At 48.8% G+C, this 18,672-nt stretch overlaps 1 pseudogene; it reads left to right on the top strand.

Annotated features, from left to right (window-relative positions):
• Nucleotides 1-18,458, top strand: part of LOC141264144 (uncharacterized) — an 81,168-nt pseudogene extending 62,710 nt beyond the window's left edge.
• The last annotated feature ends 214 nt before the right edge of the window (nt 18,459-18,672 follow it).

Raw genomic sequence — 18,672 nt, 5'->3', positions numbered from 1 at the left:
ACAGTACCACTCCTCCTGTCCTGTATATATACACTGCACAGTACCACTCCTCCTGTCCTGTATATATACACTGCACAGTGCCACTCCTCCTGTCCTGTATATATACACTGCTCAGTACCACTCCTCCTGTCATGTATATATACACTGCACAGTACCACTCCTCCTGTCCTGTATATATACACTGCACAGTACCACTCCTCCTGTCCTGTATATATACACTGCACAGTACCACTCCTCCTGTCCTGTATATATACACTGCACAGTACCACTCCTCCTGTCCTGTATATATACACTGCACAGTACCACTCCTCCTGTCCTGTATATATACACTGCACAGTACCACTCCTCCTGTCCTGTATACACTGTGTTCCAAATTATTATGCAAATAATATTTTCTCAGATTTTCCCAAATTCCCTATATGAATTGCAGTCATTGTAATTTTCCAGTCTAATAACTATTAGAGGACAATTGAAAGTTTTTTGCATAAACTGCCGATGATAACAGGATATTTAAAAAAAAATAAAACACTCAAAATGCAGGTTCCAAATTATTATGCACAGCAGAGTTTTCAACCTTTTCATTTTAATAAAGAACAAAAAAATGGTCATTTTTGAAATTATAAGCATTAGCAGGTTATTACAAACTGAAATCAAACAGTTTTCACCTCAAAACTTTATTCTAGGTGATGTTACATTTGCACATAGGACCCCTTGTTCGAAAGGAGCTTCTGTACTCTCTCGTCCATTGAATTTGTCAGGTTTTGGATGGTTTCTGCTTCAATTGTTTTGCATGAGGACAGAATACCCTCCCAGAGCTGTTGCTTAGATGTGAACTGCCTCCCGCCATCATAGACACTCCTTTTGATGATGCTCCAGAGGTTCTCAATGGGGTTGAGGTCAGGGGAGCATGGGGGCCCACCATAAGTTTGTCCCCTTTTATGCCCATAGCAGCCAGAGATGCAGATGTGTTATGTGCAGCATGAGATGGTGCATTATCATGCATGAAATGATCTCGATGGTCCAGATGGATGGAGTGGAGGATGGCTGGTTGATGGACACCCCATGCAAACATGGCTACGGCGCTAACAAGGAGGAGGTGGAGTAATGTTTTGGGCTGGAATCATGGGGAGAGAGATTGTCGGCCCTTTTAGGATCCCTGAAGGGGTAAAGATGAACTCCATAATGTATGTTGAGTTTCTCAAACAGCACTTCCTTCCATGGTTCAAGAAGAAGAACCGTGCATTCCGCAGCAAGATCATTTTCATGCATGATAATGCCCCGTCTCATGCTGCACATAACACATCTGCATCTCTGGCTGCTATGGGCATAAAAGGGGACAAACTTATGGTGTGACCCCCATGCTCCCCTGACCTCAACCCCATTGAGAACCTCTGGAGCATCATCAAAAGGAGTGTCTATGATGGCGGGAGGCAGTTCACATCTAAGCAACAGCTCTGGGAGGGTATTCTGTCCTCATGCAAAACAATTGAAGCAGAAACCATCCAAAACCTGACAAATTCAATGGACGAGAGAGTTCAGAAGCTCCTTTCGAACAAGGGGTCCTATGTGAAAATGTAACATCACCTAGAATAAAGTTTTGAGTTGAAAACTGTTTGATTTCAGTTTGTAATAACCTGCTAATGCTTATAATTTCACAAATGACCATTTTTTTGTTCTTTATTAAAATGAAAAGGTTGAAAACTCTGCTGTGCATAATAATTTGGAACCTGCATTTTGAGTGCAGTTTGAGTTTTTTATTTTTTTAAATATCCTGTTATCATCGGCAGTTTATACAAAAACCTTTCAATTGTCCTCTAATAGTTATTAGACTGGAAAATTACAATGACTGCAATTCATATAGGGAATTTGGGAAAATCTGAGAAAATATTATTTGCATAATAATTTGGAACACAGTGTACATTACTCCAACCTTTATCTAAACAGCGCACAAAAAACAAACTACTAGATGGAAAAAACAATTGGCCCCGGCCTTTATTTATATATTTAAAACACATAAAATGTCATTGTAAACAAACAAATATTCAACTTTATTAAAACAAATTCAAACCTTTACCAATCCGCAGCTTAGCCATAAGGCTCAAGCCCGTTAACCAAAATTACCTGTCCATCCAGATCCCTGGACGACTAACCCCCAACCGGCCATCTTGCCTAACCAGACAAGCACGGCCACACCAAGGGCTATTTCCACCATTGCTTGCAAATTTAAATTAAAGATATCATTACCGATATCCGATAAATGAACCAAATCATTCCGAAACAGGACGCGGACACCACCCTCTAAATCAATGTGTCGAAATGCAAAACCACCTAAAGATGGCAAAAAAATTACACATATATCTATTCAGCCTTTTTTCTAATCTTGTTACAAAAGCGCAGTTCCTTTCGACTCCGACCACACCAATCTTGGGATAATCTCAGAAAAGATGATCTTCACTCCTGAAAATAAACTGGCGATCTTCTGTAAACTTTTTTTCATCATAAATAACAGGTCCACAGTTCCTAATTTTCCGATGTCATTACCCCCCAGATGCAGACTTATAACATCCGGGGCTGGAAAGGTATCACCCATGACCAGTATTTGTTCCAGTAGTCAATCCCATTTTTGCCCTCTCACACCCATCCAATACTCTCTTACCCGCTCCAAGGACTCAGCCGCTTTACATAAGTCAATTTGTATAACTGGAGTGATAGGACACCTGCCATCTCTTACACAGTGATCCTTTCTATACCCGTTTTACTATAAAATAACTATTCAAAGGACATTTACCTGCTATTTTCAGAAAAAATGAAACACCTGCCAACTGCTTCACTGTATGCCACACCATTCTCACAGATCGACATGCAAAAAGACAAAGCCCTCATTTTTAGAACTCCTAAACTTATCCCAACCTTTACTGCTACAAAATGAAACCCACACTTCCCACGCCGCTAAATAACCTTACCATGTTGACGCTGCGACCGAACGCTCCAACAATTCCATAATTAGGACCATATTAAGCCCCATAAGTAATCCGGACACTTTTCTCCCGTTGCTCTGGCCTCTGGCACCAGCTCGAAAAACTTGCTGAACTGCAAATGAGAAAGCGCATTGGCAATTAACTTCACTTTCCCTTCAACAGGCACCGCCTTCAACCAAATATTGAGGCAAATAAGGACTAAATGACGCGACCACTTCACCACCATAGAGCATTTAGAGGAAACACAATTAATAGCGAAAACTAACCCTTTGCTATCCGACTGTACCAAAATACTTCTGTTAGCCAAACTCTGTCCCCACGTTGGTGACCACCAATGGAAAAAGCTCCAATAACACCCTATTTTTTGTCACCTTCTGAGCTACCCACATATGCTGCCAACTAGTGTTGAGCGAGTATGTTCTGTTAACCCTTTCGCTGAGTATGCTCGGGCCGAGCTCCGAGTAGTTACAGCTGCTCGGTGATGAGGTTAAATCGCTCCCATGTGCATGATTTGCAACTGTTTGACAGCTTTATTACATGTGAGGAATGTCTATTTCTTACACATTCCTCACATGTAGTAAAGCTGCCAAACAGTTGCAAATCATGCACACGGGAGTGATTCAACCATATCACCGAGCAGCTATAAATACTCGGAGCTCGGCCGAGAATACTCGGACAGAACATACTCGCTCAACCCTAGAGCTCACCTCTCAACGAATCAATGACAATTCCTAAAAACTCCATACAACAAATTGGCTAAACTGTCTTTTCAGCTGCTAGAGGTATCCCCAAAATCATGACGAATATTCTCAAATGTCATCAACAATTCCAAACACACCTCACTCTCCTTAGGCCCTACAAACAAGAAATCCTCTAAATAATGGACCACGCCACCTTTAGGACACTGTATGGCAACAACCCATTCTATAAAAGTAGAAAAAGCCTCAAAATATCAACATGACAACGCACAACCCATCGGAAGACATTCATCCACATAAAATGACCCGTCAAACTGGAAACCTAAAGGGTTATAACTATCTGGATGAATAGGTGATAATCTGAACGCAGCTTCCACATCAGCCTTAGCCATCAAACCCCTTTACTATCTCCACCGCCGTATCAAATGAAGTATAACACACTGTCTTTAGATTCTCATCAATACTGTCATTAAGGGATGCACCATAAGGAAAAGACAAGTGATGGATAAGTCTAAAAGCATTAGCTTCTTTCTTGGGCACAACCCCAAGTAGTGATAGACGAAATTTGGCAAAAGGTGGAACATCAAATGGTCCCGCCACTCTACCTGCCGCAATCTCCTTGACAATTTTCACCTTCACCACCTCCGGGTGTAAAGCTATAGACTTTTAATTATTTACCCAATTGACAACCAGTCCCGCCAAAAGACGGTATACCAAATCCATCTGTAAACCCGTCAGTTAGCAGCCTGGCTATCTTGTGATTTGGGTACTGATTTAATCATACCCGCATGCTCTCCGCCTTTACCGGCGTCAAGGTACTCCCTTGTGGGGGGCTGGCTTTTTTAAAGCATCTCGCCATCGGGTGCGCCCCTCCACAAAAGGAGCACTGGTGCCTATATCTGCAGGTGTTAGGCCATTTACACTGACTTTCATTAAATGCAAAACACGTCCCTTTCCTCAGCAGATAAGCGCTCCGCGTGTCCGAACTCAGCCCATGGGTTTGTGGTTTCTGAAAATTATTAACCTTAGTAGGTGTCATTAAATTTAACCACAACCCCACATCTTTAACCCCCCCATTTTAAGGACGGGTACACAGATAATTTCTGCTTGAAATTCTCGTCATAGAAGAACCAGCTTAATCCGCTAAAATTTTTATATGTTTCCAGGACAAAATCTACATGCTGGAATAAGCCTGAACATCTGCTTCCCCCATTATACTAGCGTATATACAAAACGCCTGCAACCAATATACAAAACGCCTGCAACCAATTATTAAAAGACCTCGCAATAGGTCTCCTCCTACCTTCCTCATCCTCCCTCTCTATACGTGCTAACACTTCTTTAGACGCCGGTGGTAATGACAATACATCTATAAACTCACCGCGCCATATTCTCTCTTTAATAGACATAGGCAAATGGTAACCTAACGGCAAAACTGCGCAACGTTAGTGCCTCTTTATAACATGCCTCCCCCACCCCCTTGACTCCTGACACTATGGGTGTCCCTACCGAGTCATGCCCCCCCCCCCCACCGGCCAGTCCAGACCCTCATCCAAATGCCTCCATACTTCAGCAGCATCCTGATGCTGAGAAGACCGGCTCACTGAGGCTGACATGTCAGACCAACAGGGAAGCATACCCCTCAGCGACCCCAATAAAGTAGCTAGCTGAGACAAGGTAGTGGGGAGTTGGGGGTGAGCAGTGTCGTACTGACCACCCGTTGTGCTGTGCTGGATCCTGCCGCTGTGACCGCCAGCACCTCCAGCCTGCACGCTGCCTGACCCGGGACCATCAACGGCTTTAGGCAGCCAGAGGCCAACCGAGCCCTGGCCAGCCCGCAGACTCCCTGCACCTGCTCCTGGTGCCCTCTGCTTCCACCTCCTGTCCAACCGTCTGGTCCCGGTGCCCTGCGGTGGTGAGAAGGCAATCCTCCTCTTCTTCATGTGCTCTCCAGCGCGCACACCGGCGGGTCCTGATGACGCTCCCTCACCAGGCGTCGCATCATCCGTGACGTCCCCGCTCACCTCCTGGTCCCCACTCACTTGCGTTCCGACCGCCGGCACAGCAACATCACCGCTTGCTTAGGAAAGGCACCGCTGGATCACCGCCCGCTCTCCCTCTTCTCCCATCTTCACCCGCAGCTCGTCCAGGAGGGCTTCCATGTCCAAAGATCCTGCACCTCCAAGGTATGACAGTGCCGGAGAACAGACACACACCCCCCGGAGCTGCCCACTTATATCACCCTGCACTCCCCCCGGTAACCACAGCCCAGGCCAATCAGGGGCGGTCACCAGGGCAGAAACTTCTATCTACCCTACAACTGACCCCTGAGTGTCCGGACCCACTCACCAATCATTTAACCCCCTCACCCTGTGGACGTGACCCATAAAAAAACAGTGGGAAAAACCTTTTCCTGCCATTTAACCCCTTCAATACCAGGGAAATACAAGGCACCAGATAATGCCATGTATTTCCCTCCTGAAGGTCCAGGGAAAATCACCCTATCAACATTGAGCTTCGAGAATATATCAGAGGAGCATGGAGAGCTGCCTGCAGCTGAGTCTCATACTGCAGCTGGCAGCCATGATGTATTCTGCCCCCCTTCCCCATAGCAGCCCCCCGCAGAAGCGACCACAGGACGAGGCCTTAGATGCATATAATAAGGATGTGGGCACTGCAGGATTTCGGTTTGGGATACTCCAGGTATGTATATTGTAAGGTGGCTAATGGTCGCGTAGTCGATGGGAGGTATGTATCACAGAGATGGCTGTCCTCTGTGATGTAACCCAGAGAGTTGCTCTAGTGCACATAAGCACTAAGAGGATGGTGTGGTGCACCTGGGGCCGGGTTACCGGTAATTGGAGAGATGGGCAGGTCTAGCTACCCACATACCTCACCTCTGGGTGTGGCTAACAGGTTATAATGGAGGCCATTGTTTGGCACATGGTCTGTGTGTTTGGAGGGAGAAGGCCTCCTGTGTGATGTTGTCTCCAGACAGAGCCAGTGAACTAGATGCTATCCAGCCAGTGTGCCCACAGGACTGGCTAACCAGAGACTTTGACTAAAGGACTCTTTACTTTGTTTTGCCTGAACTAAAGGCTGTTTGTTTTCCTTTTGCTTTGTTTTTTAAATAAAAACACTTTCTGTTTGCCTCCCGACGCACCCAAGTGAGTAGAAGCCCCACAATATGTATAACTATGTGTATACTATGTACATATATAATATGATATCTATACATATAAAATACTTCCTTCCTCTCTGTAACGGGTCTGGGAGGCGGAACCTCTGAGCTACTATACAAGGGGGCAGTCCTTGTAAGGGAGCGGGTGGCGACCAGGGAAGACGGGCAGGAGGTCACAGCAGGTGACCGGGACAGTCTCTGAGTGAACGGGTTGGAGGTCACGGCAAGTGACCGGGACAGTCTCTGGATGAACGGGCTGATGGTCACAGCAGGTGACCGGGACAGTCTCTGAGTGAACGGGCTGGAGGTCACGGCAAGTGACCGGGGCAGTCTCTGGATGAACGGGCAGATGGTCACGGCAAGTGACCGGGGCAGTCTCTGGGTAAAGGGTTGGTACGACCTGTGGCGGCTGATGATAGACGTGAGCTCCCAGGTGAGCAGGCGAGAGTCTCTGGATGAACGGGTGGTCACAGCATGTGACGGCGGAGCCTCCAGGAAGACCAACAGACAGGCGGCAGATGAGCGCTCCCAGGTGAGCGGGCAGAAGTCTCTGGACAGGCGGGTGGTCACAGCACGTGACGGCAGAGCCTCCAGGTAGGCTAGCAGACAGGCAGCAGATGAGCGCTCCCAGGTGAGCGAGCAGGAGTCACTGGACAGGCAGGTGGTCACAGCACGTGACGGCGGAGCCTCCAGGTAGACTAGCAGGCAGGTAGCAGGTGTGTGCTCCCAGGTGAGCGGGCAAGCTGGTCCATAGACAGACTGACAGGAGTTGGAAGGCAGACCGTCGGACCTCGGGCAAGCAGGCAGGTGGCTGATGTGCGCTCCCAGGTGAGCGGGCAGGCTGGTCCTTAGACAGACTGACAGGAGAAGTAAGGCAGACCGTCGGACCTCAGACTAGCAGGCAGGTAGCAGATAATCAGGCAGGAATCTGGCAGGTAACTGGCAGGTAACTGGCAACGGGACCTGAGGGCTGAAGCAGAGTAGTGAACAGTGCAACAACATTGCTCGGGCACCTCCATTTTGGGGGAGGTGCCTTATATATGGTGAAGTCCTCCGGCCATTGGCCGGGGACTCCTTAGGACGGCGCGCGCGGCCCCTTTAAGAGGGAGGGAGAGCGCGCGCGCGCGCCCTAAGCACAGTGGCCGGGAAGGAGCGCGCGCTGCCAGCAGAGCGGGAGGAGGACGCCGGGCACGGAGCAGAGAGGTGAGGGGAACAGCGTCCCTGCCTAGCAGAGGGCAGGGACGCCGGCGCTACAGTACCCCCCCCCCCTTTAGGCCCCCCCTTTTTTAGGCCAGACAGAAATTTAGCTAGGATAAGAGGGGCATGGATGTTCTCCCGGGGCTCCCACGTTCTCTCCTCAGGACCAAACCCCTTCCAATCTACTAGAAAAAAGGTCTTTCCTCTTACCCTTTTGGTGGCCAGAATGTTCTCTACCTCAAACTCGTCCTCAGCAGAAACCGGAGCAGGAGGCGTACCTGTAGACTTGGAAAAAGAGTTAAGTACCACAGGTTTGAGGAGAGATACATGGAAGGAGTTAGGGATCCGTAAGTTGGCCGGGAGTTTCAATTTATAGGCCACCGGGTTGATCTGACTGATGACCTCCAGAGGACCGATGAACCGAGGCCCTAACTTGTAAGAAGGTATCTTGAGTCGGACATATTTAGATGAGAGCCAGACTTTATCTCCAGGACGAAATTGTGGAGGATCCAGGCGTTTTTTGTCAGCGTGTCTTTTCATCCGTTCGGACGACTGAAGGAGTGCGGATCGGGTACTCTCCCAAATGGAGGAAAATTTGCTAACGAGAGATTCCGCAGCCGGGTTGTCCACAAAGGTGGAGACAGGAAAAGGAATCCGAGGATGCTGACCGAAGACTACAAAAAACGGGGATTTGGAGGAGGATTCGCTCTCGTGATTGTTATAGGAGAACTCGGCCCAAGGTAGGAGATCCACCCAGTCTGAATGGTGGGCATTAACGAAGTGCCGGAGGTAACTGGTCAGGTTCTGATTGATCCGCTCCACTTGACCATTGGACTGTGGGTGGTAAGCGGAAGAGAAGTCCAGGGTGACGTCTAGCAGTTTACAAGTGGCTCTCCAGAAACGTGAGGTGAACTGTACCCCACGATCCGACACGATGTGGAGGGGCAGGCCATGAAGACGGAAGATGTGGCGGATAAAGTCTTTAGCCAGCTCGGGTGCAGACGGGAGGCCTGGCAGGGGAATAAAGTGAGCCATCTTGGAAAAGCGGTCAGCGACCACCCAAATGACCGTACAACCGGCAGAGACGGGGAGATCAGTTATGAAGTCCATAGCAATATGCTGCCAGGGGGCAGCAGGCACAGGAAGCGGAAGAAGGCGACCGGCTGGCAGGTGTCTCGGGACTTTGTTGCGGGCGCAGGACACACAGGCAGAAACAAAGTCTATTACGTCCTTGTGCAGGGTAGGCCACCAGTAGTGCCGGGCAATAAGCTGGAGGGTCTTTTTCTGACCGGCGTGGCCAGCTAGTTTAGACGAGTGACCCCAGTGTAGGATCTTCTCCCGATCAGGTACTGATACAAACGTCTTACCGGGAGGGAGACGATTTAGACTCACGGGAGCCACCTGCATTACTCTGGCGGGATCGATGATATGTTTAGGTTCTTCCTCGAGATCGGACACCAGAAAGGATCGGGACAAGGCATCTGCTTTGACGTTTTTGTCAGCCGGGCGAAAATGAAGAACAAAATCAAAGCGAGCAAAAAACAAGGACCACCGGGCTTGGCGCGGGTTAAGTCTCTGGGCATGCTGGAGGTAAGCCAAGTTCTTGTGGTCAGTGTAAATTATTACCGGGTGGAGAGCCCCCTCGAGTAGGTAACGCCACTCCTCCAATGCCAGCTTGATGGCCAATAACTCTCGGTCTCCTATGGAATAGTTGCGCTCAGAAGAGGAGAAGAGTTTGGAGAAGAAGCCACAAGTTACCATTCTCCCGGAAGATGATTTTTGAGTAAGTACCGCTCCGGCTCCAGAGGAGGAGGCGTCAACTTCCAGGAAGAACTGCTTGTTGCCGTCCGGGCGATGCAGCACCGGGGCGGAAGAGAAGGCCTGTTTTAGGGAAAGAAAGGCCTCCTCTGCTTCGGGCGGCCACTCTTTGGGATTAGTACCCTTACGGGTGAGCGTGGAAATTGGGGCAGTCCGGGAAGAGAAGTGTGGTATGAAGAGGCGGTAGTAGTTGGCGAAGCCCAGGAATCGCTGAATGGCCTTCAACCCCTCCGGTCGAGGCCATTTCTCGATGGCAGACAGTTTCTCTGGATCCATTCGTAGGCCGGTCTGAGAAATAATGTAGCCCAAAAACGGAAGCGAGGTCTGCTCAAAGAGGCACTTCTCGTATTTAGCGAACAGGTGATTCTGCCTGAGCCTGAGCAGGACCTGACGAACGTCCCTCCGGTGAGTCTGGAGATCCGGAGAGAAGACCAAGATGTCGTCCAGGTACACCACTACGCAGGAGTAGAGAAGGTCCCGGAAGATGTCGTTGACCAACTCTTGAAAGACGGCAGGAGCGTTACAGAGACCAAAGGGCATTACCAGATATTCATAGTGACCGTCCCGGGTGTTGAATGCCGTCTTCCATTCATCCCCCTGACGGATACGAACCAGGTTGTACGCCCCACGGAGGTCCAGTTTGGTGAAGATTCTAGCCCCCCTCAGACGATCAAATAACTCCGGAATGAGCGGAAGGGGGTACTTATTCTTCACCATGATCTGGTTAAGGCCTCTATAGTCTATACAGGGACGGAGAGAGCCGTCCTTTTTGACGAAAAAGAAGCCTGCTCCCGCCGGGGAGGTAGATTTCCGGATGAATCCCCTGGCCAGATTCTCCTCAATATATTCGGACATCGACCGGGTCTCAGCAGCGGATAAAGGATAAATACGCCCACGGGGAGGAGTAGTACCAGGTAACAGGTCGATAGGGCAGTCGTATGGTCTATGAGGGGGTAGTGTCTCTGCTTCCTTTTTATTAAAGACATCAGCATAAGACCAATAAGGAATCGGAAGTCCGGGTAGATTAGCTGGGGTAGGAGAAGGACGGACGGGATGGACGGGAACCAGACAGGTCTTATGGCAGTCCTGTCCCCAGCGAAGGACTTCTCCGATCTGCCAGTCAAGCACGGGTGCATGTCTCTGGAGCCAAGGTAGGCCTAGCAAGAGGGCGTGAGAGAGTCCAGGCAGAACATGAAAGGAGATACTCTCAGAATGCAGCATTCCCACCTGCAGAGTAATGGATTCGGTGATGAGTTGGATGGGGCGTGGTAAGAGACCCCCATCCACGGCAGCAACAGACAAGGGTACAGCCAGAGGTTTGGTGGGGATGCGGTATTTCTCTACCAGGGACTGTGAAATAAGATTTCCGGCTGCTCCAGAGTCACGTTGGGCTAGTTCGAAATAACGGTTCTCCCCGCAGACGATTGAGACTGACAACAGCAGAGATGGAGAGGATTTATTCTTGTCTAGGTCGACCTCTCTGAGCGAACCTAGACACAGGCGTTTCCCGACCTCTCCGGGCAGGCACGGATCCGGTGCTCCTTACTGCCACAGTAGAAGCAGCTACCCTCGGCACGGCGTAAGTCCTGACGGGTTTTGACCATCTTGGTCTGGTCGACCTGCATAGGCTCAGGAGAGTGTACCTGGGTAGAGACGGAGGGAGTGACGGGTTTCTGAAAAGTAGGAGCTAGACGTGGTAACCTTCTCTCACGGGTGACCTCTTTGGCACGCTCCTGGAACCGTAGGTCAATCCGGGTGGCAAGAGTTATTAGGTCATCGAGAGTGGTAGGAATGTCCCGACCGGCAAGTTCATCTTTAATACGGCCGGACAGACCCTCCCAGAAGACGGATACCAGAGCGTCGTTATCCCAGGCCAGCTCCGAGGCAAGGGTACGGAACCGTATGGCATATTGGCCCACGGTGAGACTTCCCTGACGGAGGCGTAGCAGTGATGATGCGGATGAGGTCTTCCGTCCGGGTTCGTCGAAGACTTTCCGGAAAGCCGTGAGAAAAGCAGGCAAGTTGGACACCAGGGGGTCTCCTCTCTCCCATAGAGGATTTAGCCAGGCCAGGGCCTCCCCGGTGAGATGGGACATGATGAATGCAATTTTGGCCCGGTCGGAGTTAAATTGGTAGGACAATAGTTCAAAATGCAGGGTGCACTGATTTATGAAGCCCCGAGCCTGGGCGGAGTCGCCTCCGAAGCGAGGAGGTGCAGAAAGCCGGGGTCCGGGGTAGGATACCATGGTATTAGCGGACAGCGGAGCTGCCGGACTGCGAGACATGGCACTGGCGGAGGTTGCTGGTGGAGCAGTCAGAGTGTCCAGGCGAGTATTGACATTCCGCAGGTGACCCAGGATGGACTCCTGTTGGGACCTTTGACGGGACAGTTCATGACACAGGTCCGAGAGCGAGGGAGCTTGGGTGCCACCGGGTTCCATGGCCCGAGCAAACTGTAACGGGTCTGGGAGGCGGAACCTCTGAGCTACTATACAAGGGGGCAGTCCTTGTAAGGGAGCGGGTGGCGACCAGGGAAGACGGGCAGGAGGTCACAGCAGGTGACCGGGACAGTCTCTGAGTGAACGGGTTGGAGGTCACGGCAAGTGACCGGGGCAGTCTCTGGATGAATGGGCTGATGGTCACAGCAGGTGACCGGGGCAGTCTCTGAGTGAACGGGCTGGAGGTCACGGCAAGTGACCGGGGCAGTCTCTGGATGAACGGGCAGATGGTCACGGCAAGTGACCGGGGCAGTCTCTGGGTAAAGGGTTGGTACGACCTGTGGCGGCTGATGATAGACGTGAGCTCCCAGGTGAGCAGGCGAGAGTCTCTGGATGAATGGGTGGTCACAGCATGTGACGGCGGAGCCTCCAGGAAGACCAACAGACAGGCGGCAGATGAGCGCTCCCAGGTGAGCGGGCAGAAGTCTCTGGACAGGCGGGTGGTCACAGCACGTGACGGCAGAGCCTCCAGGTAGGCTAGTAGACAGGCAGCTGATGAGCGCTCCCAGGTGAGCGAGCAGGAGTCACTGGACAGGCAGGTGGTCACAGCACGTGACGGCGGAGCCTCCAGGTAGGCTAGCAGGCAGGTAGCAGGTGTGTGCTCCCAGGTGAGCGGGCAAGCTGGTCCATAGACAGACTGACAGGAGTTGGAAGGCAGACCGTCGGACCTCGGGCAAGCAGGCAGGTGGCTGATGTGCGCTCCCAGGTGAGCGGGCAGGCTGGTCCTTAGACAGACTGACAGGAGAAGTAAGGCAGACCGTCGGACCTCAGACTAGCAGGCAGGTAGCAGATAATCAGGCAGGAATCTGGCAGGTAACTGGCAGGTAACTGGCAGGTAACTGGCAACGGGACCTGAGGGCTGAAGCAGAGTAGTGAACAGTGCAACAACATTGCTCGGGCACCTCCATTTTGGGGGAGGTGCCTTATATATGGTGAAGTCCTCCGGCCATTGGCCGGGGACTCCTTAGGACGGCGCGCGCGGCCCCTTTAAGAGGGAGGGAGAGCGCGCGCGCGCGCCCTAAGCACAGTGGCCGGGAAGGAGCGCGCGCTGCCAGCAGAGCGGGAGGAGGACGCCGGGCACGGAGCAGAGAGGTGAGGGGAACAGCGTCCCTGCCTAGCAGAGGGCAGGGACGCCGGCGCTACACTCTCTATATTGGGATTTAGAGTGTACCGGTCGCCTCCATCATCAGTATCTGGTGACCGTCTGTCGCCTCCATCATCAGTATCTGGTGACCGCCCATCTCCTCCATCATCAGTATCTGGTGACCGCCCGTCTCCTCCATCATCAGCATCTGGTGACCGCCTGTCGCCTCAATCATCAGTATCTGGGGACCGCCCTTCACCTCCATTATCAGTATCTGGTGACCGCCTGTCGCCTCCATCATCAGTATCTGGTGACCGCCTGTCGCCTCCATCATCAGTATCTGGGGACCGCCCTTCACCTCCATCATCAGTATCTGGTGACTGCCCGTCCCCTCCATCATCAGTATCTGGTGACTGCCCATCGCCTCAATCATCAGTATCTGGTGACCGCCCGTCACCTCCATCACTTCTTCTCGTCACTTGTACATAGGTTATGGAGGAACTCGGCAGGAGGTTGTTCCCAACATCTTGGAGCACTGTCCCCCAGATCTTCTATGTGTGAGGCTTGTGCAGATCCTTAGGTCTGTCCATGTGATCCCAGACAGACTGGATTCTTCTCCATCATGTGATACCATCAGGAGGCATCTGATTGGCTCCAAATTTATTCTGCAGCCAATGACCCCCAATATCCATCCAATATCCATTAATAAGGAGGAGTCCTGGGGGTGATGATCCGGCCACGGACTCCTGATCTCTCACCATCCAGCCATCAATGTAATATCATCTCTTTCCCATAGAGAACACAGGAATTTGGCCGAGCGATCGCTCCAGTGCTTGTGAGTCGGCTGAGATTAGGGCTGAAGCATCGTTTGTCCGGCAGCCATCTAATGTGTACGGTGACTTTAGTGTCTCAATTCTGGGAAATTCTTCCAGAAACTTAAGTTCAGGAGAAAGGTCTGACATTTCCATGAGGAATCGGGGATAGAGGTGAAATCGTCCGGTTATATGGAGGAGCGCAGACCGCCTAGACCCAAAATACCTCATATACCCGTCTGCTCCTCTGACCGGCCAGTAAAGGGTTAAACATGATGATTGTAAGATATTAACACATTCCGTCTTTGTTTAGGATGAGTCACGTGACAGCGAGAATATGGCGTTTACCATCAAGGAGACGATTTGCTCGAAATCAGCCAAAAAAGGAGAAGATTGTCCCTTCAAGGAAGACGGGGTAGGTGGGGGGCTGCAGATGGGGCTCCGGTGATACCTGCTATTTTCTCATAGCAGTTAGCACCAATTTTGACATTTTGTTTTGCAGGTTGTGAAAATTTGCACAACGTCACTGTCCGGGCAAAGCGGAAAGCGTCCAGACGTCACCTGCCAGAACATGGACGTCTCGGTAAGTGTCCTGCCCTCCGAGGTCTCCTGAGTATTGCCAAGTCATGAATAACTGAGGTGGAGGGGATCGATAGCGATCAGCTGAGGTGGAGGGGATCAATAATTATGAGCTGAGATGAAGAGGATCAATAGTGATCAGCTGAAGTTAAAAGAGATCAATAGTGATCAGCTGAGATCAAGAGGATCAATAGCGATCAGCTGAGATGAAGAGGATCAACAGTGATCAGCTGAGGTGGAGGGTATCAATAATGATCAGCTGAAGTGAAAGTGATCAGTTGATGATGGAGAGCAATAGTGATAATTTTAGGCAGGGGAGATCAATAGTGACCACCTCAAGCAAAGATCAATGCTCTTCAGCTGGGTGGAGGAGTATAGTAATCATATAAGGTGGAGGAGATCAATAGTGAGAAATTGGGGTGGAGAGGATCAATACTGATCAACTAAGGCCAAGAAGGTAAGTTGGGATGTAGGCGTCAAAAGTGATTCCTTGTGGTGGAGGAGGGCGATAGTGATCAACAAAGGTGAATGAAGTGGTTAATAGAGGTTAGCGAAGGGGAATATCAATGGTGATCAGCTGAGATGAAGCGGATTAATAGTGATCGGCTGAGATGAAGCGGATCAATAGTGATCAGCTGAGATGAAGCGGATCAATAGCGATCAGCTGAGATGAAGTGGATCAATAGTGATCAGCTGAGATGAAGCGGATCAATAGCGATCAGCTGAGATGAAGTGGATCAATAGTGATCAGCTGAGATGAAGCGGATCAATAGTGATCAGCTGAGATGAAGCGGATCAATAGTGATCAGCTGAGATGAAGAGGATCAATAGTGATCAGCTGAGATGAAGATCAATAGTGATCCGTAGTGTCGATAGCAATAGTCAGCGTGCAGCAGGAATCCGGCTGCGGTGACTGCAGTGGACGAGCTCAGCTGTGATTCTATCAAGTGAACTGGAGGATTTCCTAATACAAAAAAACCCCTTTCTGGCCAATAATCGGCTGCCGATCACCCGATACATTAACAAAACGTTTCTTCATCAAGTAAAATGATTTTTTATCCCGCTTAAATATCATCGTTCTCGGCAGCGCATTATTGTGCTGAGCCAGACGGGTCTGAGATGTTAAGTCAGAAGTCTGAGATGATATCACCGACTTACTATCTCAGACCTCTCACTTACTATCTTAGACTTCTGAACTCAGATCAATGACTTATTATCTCAGATCCCTGATTTACTATCTCAGACATCTGACTTATCTTAGATCACTGACCTATTATCTCAGACCTCTGAATTATTATCTCAGATCCCTGACCTATTCTCAGACTTCTGATTTATTATCTCAGACCTGTGACTTATTATCTCACATCATTGACTTATTATCTCAGACCTCTCACTTATTATCTCAGATCCCTGACTTACTATCTCTGTACTCTGATTTATTATCTCAAACCTCTGACTTATTATCTCAGATTACTGACCTATTATCTCAAACCTCTGACTTACTATCCCTAACCTAATTTATTATCTCAGACCTCTGGCTTATTATCTCAGATCACTGAGTTATTATCTCAGAACTCTGACTTATTATCTCAGATCACAGACCTATTATCTCAGATCACTGAATTAGTTTCTCAGACCTCTGACTTATTATCTCAGAACTCTGACCTATTATCTCAGATCAATGACCTTTTATCTCAGACCTCTGACTTATTATCTTAGAACTCTGACCTATTATCTCAGATCACTGACTTACTATCTCTAACCTCTGTTTAATTATCACAGACCTCTGGCTTATTGTCTCAGAACTCTGATCTATTATCTCAGACCTCTGACTTATTATCTCACATCACTGACTTATTATCTCAGACCTCTCACTTATTATCTCAGATCCCTGACTTACTATCTCTGTACTCTGATTTATTATCTCAGACCTCTGACTTATTATCCCTAACCTAATTTATTATCTCAGACCTCTGGCTTATTATCTCAGATCACTGACTTATTATCTCAGAACTCTGACCTATTATCTCAGATCAATGACCTTTTATCTCAGACCTCTGACTTATTATCTTAGATCTCTGACCTATTATCTCACATCACTGACTTACTATCTCTAACCTCTGTTTAATTATCACAGACCTCTGGCTTATTGTCTCAGAACTCTGATTTATTATCTCTGATCACTGACCTATTATCTCAGGTCACTGACCTATTATCTCAGGTCACTGACCTATTATCTCAGATCACTGACTTATCTCAGATCACTGACTTATCTCAGAACTCTGACTTATTATCTCAGATCACTGACTTATTATCTCAGTCCTCTGACTTATTATCTCAGATCCCTGACCTATTATCTCAGATTACTGACCTTTTATCTCAGACGTCTGACTTATTATCTCATATCTCTGACCTATTATCTCTGATCACTGACCTATTTATCTCAGATCCATGACTTATTTATCTCAGATCACTGACCTATTATCTCAGACCTCTGACTTATTATCTCAGACCTCTGACTTATCTCAGACCTCTGACTTATTATCTCAGACCTCTGACTTATCTCAGACCTCTGACTTTTTATCTCAGACCACTGACCTCTTATCTCAGATGACTGACCTATTATCTCAGATCCCTGACTTATTATCTCAGGTCACTGACCTATTATCTCAGACCTCTGTCCTATGATCTCAGATCCCTGACTTATTATCTCAGGTCACTGACCTATTATCTCAGATCCCTGACATATTATCTCAGACCTCTGACTTATTATCTCATATCACTGACCTATTATCTCAGACCTCTGACTTATTATCTCAGACCTCTGTCCTATGATCTCAGATCCCTGACTTATTATCTCAGGTCACTGACCTATTATCTCAGATCCCTGACATATTATCTCAGACCTCTGACTTATTATCTCAGATCCCTGACTTATTATCTCATATCACTGACCTATTATCTCAGACCTCTGACTTATTATCTCAGACCTCTGTCCTATGATCTCAGATCCCTGACTTATTATCTCATATCACTGACCTATTATCTCAGATCCCTGACTTATTATCTCATATCACTGACCTATTATCTCAGACCTCTGACTTATTATCTCAGGCCGGACTTACTTTTTCCTCCATCAATAACCACACACACTATACACAAGATGTCACAATCTCGTGTCCTTCACAGGTTGCAGCTTTGCCGAGTGGAGAAAACGAGTCAAGCACAAAGACTCATCACTTTCTAAAGCTTTTAAAAAGCGGCAAAAAGAAAGTGGAGACCAACTTCCGTCAGATCGATAAGCAGAGCGTGGTGGGCAGCCACGCCGTGTCCTCCTGTGTCGCCTGCATCTTTGACATGTTCAATCCAAACAGGAACACAAACGTCTCAGGTCAATAATGTCGTCCAGACGTCGTCCGAAGTCACCGAAGTCCGAGCGGAGAAACCCCATAATGTAATAATGTGTACTGACCGCCACCGATCTCCACGGCAGGATGAGAGCAGCAGCTTGGTGTCTTCCCTCTGATGCTTAATCATTGTATTTTATGCTTGGAATAATTGGAGTTTTGTCTTTTGATGGTGAAAGTAAATAAAGTTTCTGAATGAAAACCAACCCTGTGTCCCTCTGCCAGAGCAGCTGATGATGGGCTTACACATTGCTCTATGGTCTTGTTACAATGTATCATCATTGCAGATAAAATGTATCAGGTTTACTGAGCAGAAAACAAACAGCCAAAAGAGTTTGGGAATTAGGCCACGGCCCCACTATCAGTATTTGATCAGTATCCAGTCAGTATTCGGTCAGTATTCGGTCAGTATTTTTTCTC

This window comes from Phyllobates terribilis, unplaced genomic scaffold, assembly GCF_046119375.1.
Source record: "Phyllobates terribilis strain yellow unplaced genomic scaffold, ASM4611937v1 Scaffold_4__5_contigs__length_816908805, whole genome shotgun sequence".
Lineage (NCBI taxonomy): Eukaryota > Metazoa > Chordata > Amphibia > Anura > Dendrobatidae > Phyllobates > Phyllobates terribilis.
This window is presented reverse-complemented; position numbering and strand designations above follow the sequence as displayed.